The sequence below is a fragment of the Dioscorea cayenensis genome, chromosome 18 (genome assembly GCF_009730915.1).
Source record: "Dioscorea cayenensis subsp. rotundata cultivar TDr96_F1 chromosome 18, TDr96_F1_v2_PseudoChromosome.rev07_lg8_w22 25.fasta, whole genome shotgun sequence".
Taxonomy (NCBI): domain Eukaryota; kingdom Viridiplantae; phylum Streptophyta; class Magnoliopsida; order Dioscoreales; family Dioscoreaceae; genus Dioscorea; species Dioscorea cayenensis.
In genome coordinates this window covers 8,695,407-8,697,977 of record NC_052488.1, presented here as the reverse complement: position 1 = coordinate 8,697,977, position 2,571 = coordinate 8,695,407, and the positions used below count along the sequence as shown (strand labels likewise).

Genomic DNA, 2,571 nt, shown 5'->3' with positions numbered 1-2,571 from the left:
TAAACAATAAACAAACTATTCATGAGCCTTAACGAGTTGAGCTTGGTGGAGCTTGGCTCTTTTATCTTACAAGCTCAACAATTAGGATTGTAAATCGCTTACTTAGTTAAATGAACTAGTTAAGCCGAGCTTTTAATGAACACATTGGTTTATTTACAGCCCTATATGTCACTCAAGTGATAGTAATAATAATAATAATAATAATAATAATAATAATAATAATAATAATAATAATGACAACAACCACATAGTCGCATATTCACCTTAATATACATGTATACATATTAATGTAATATATATATATATACATATAAACGAGCTCACAACCGAGCTTATAAATGAGCTTGTTCATGAGCTTTGTTGACAAGCTGTGTTCGCAAGCCAAAATGAGCCGAGCTTTCGGCCATTCAAGCTTGGCTCATTTATTAATCGAACTTAAAAATGAAGCTCAAGCTTGGCTCACTTACAATATGAGCGGAACACATATGAGCCATTATCGAACCGAACATCGACCTGCTCACGAACGGCTCGGCTCAAATACACCCCTAATCATATAAAGCACTACCCTACACGGATACATATCTCATATAATTCTAATTACAGGTAGACAAGAACTATTTAGAAAATAAGGGAAAACCACACAATAGAGTACAAAATTAACATTCAATGTGATTTTTTTACTAAATAGCACAGAAAAACTGATCTTGAAGATTTAACATTCATCTTAGACGCTTGACATTCTTTTTTTAGTCCTTTGATATCATTTGACAGAGATAGATATCTCCAATCTGATCACAAAAGCAAATGAATAAGAAGATTCCAACAAAAGAAGTGGACTTGATGATAATAAAGTAGTCTAATAGTACAATAAAATTTTACCTGTTGATCTAGCATGTAGTTCTTCACTATCTTACCCCGCACTACATCACAACTCACATTTTCACTTGCGGGCAAAAGAATCGATGTTAGAAATTGATGTGCGTTAACAGTATCTTTGAGACAGTCCTTAATTTTACATAACTAATAAATTTGTATTAACAAATATACAAATTACAATATAGGTTAAGGAAACATTCATAGTTACCTTCTTAGATTGTTGAGAGGCTATTTTCATTGCTTCTATCTTCAAATTATTATTAAGAAGGCAGATGGTGTCAAACAACAGTGTCCATAAAGTGTCCAATTTTAGCCAATTCCATACTAGGTATAGTTGTGCCTGACCATTTGAACCGAAGAGCAAAGTGGGTAAAGAATACTGTAGTGGGAGAGATGGTTGTATATACATATACATGATCCACCTCAGCAAGATTCAAATTTTCCACAACATGCCCGATCAAGAACCCATAAATTTCCAATTCTGTAACAAAATAGAGTCTGTGGACATTCAAGAAAGTAGCATACCTTTCCTCTGAATTAATAAAAAATGACCTCCTTCAAGTGCTTCAACTCCTCAACACTCCCAAAGCCTTCTCCTCAAAAGCAAAGAATGGGTTTGAACCAATTTTTGGAGCCAACTTCTTATCATACACAGATGATTCCATTGGTTTCAAATTTTCCATGTCAACTTAAACAAGATTATATACATGATGATCATGCATCCGCCTAAGAACTATTGGTGCGAGTGATGGTGGCTCTTTGCGCTCAAGCAAAGGAAGCAAGATGAGCATGATCTTAGCATGGTGAATGGTGGTGTTCACCGTGTTGGAAGTTTAAGTGTAGGAATGAATGTTTTGGTTATGTTTTGAGGGAGATTAAAAATAGTATCTAGTTTAAAGTAATGGGCCAATGAGGTCTTTGTTAGTGGAGTAAGTTAACCAATAGGATTAAAAGGTTTATGTCTCTACTTTTCAGTTGAATACTTTTGAATATATAATGAATGGGAGAGCATCACTATGCTCATTGGTTGCTGAGTTAGTCAAAGTAGTCAACTCTCTTTTTTATTGTGGTGACTAGAAACGGCTTGCATCACTTCTTTTCTTCTCTTTCTTCTTTTTTCTCTTCATCAACTAAGTATTCCTAGGTATCACCGCGTGACGAGATCCTCAACAGTGTGGTATCAGAGCCTTGGTGTTCTTGGCAACTGATAGTCCAATGAGCCTCACATAGCCTTATGTACTAGTCTTCAAAGGTGAAGACCATGGGAGATGGAGCTTGAGAATGAAGATCGTGTTTTAGTCTCAAGAGCTCTGGGAGTTGGTTGAAAAGGGAATGGCAAATGGAGTAGATGAAATGAAGCTGAGGGAAAGCAAGAAGAAGGATACAAAAGCTCTATGCCTCATCCAATAAGCAGTAGATGGACCAATACTTGACCGGATAACCGAGGCTAAGATGGCGCATGAAGCTTGGGAAATAGTCAAAAAGCAATACCAAGGATCTTTGAAGATGATGACAGTGAGGAAGCAGGTACTTAGATAGACTTTTGAAACTTTGCAAATGGAGGATGGTGAGAGTATTCAGAACTATTATGCAAGAGTTGTTATGATCGTTAACCAGTTGAGGGGCTTAGGCATAAGCTCTCTGAAGCTAAGGTGATGTCCAAGGTGCTATGAAGCTTGGCGCCAGAATTTGACT

At 36.4% G+C, this 2,571-nt stretch overlaps 1 pseudogene; it reads right to left on the bottom strand.

Moving 5' to 3' along the window:
- Positions 1–746: 746 nt before the first annotated feature.
- Positions 747–1,667, bottom strand: LOC120282762 (annotated as a pseudogene).
- Positions 1,668–2,571: the final 904 nt, after the last annotated feature.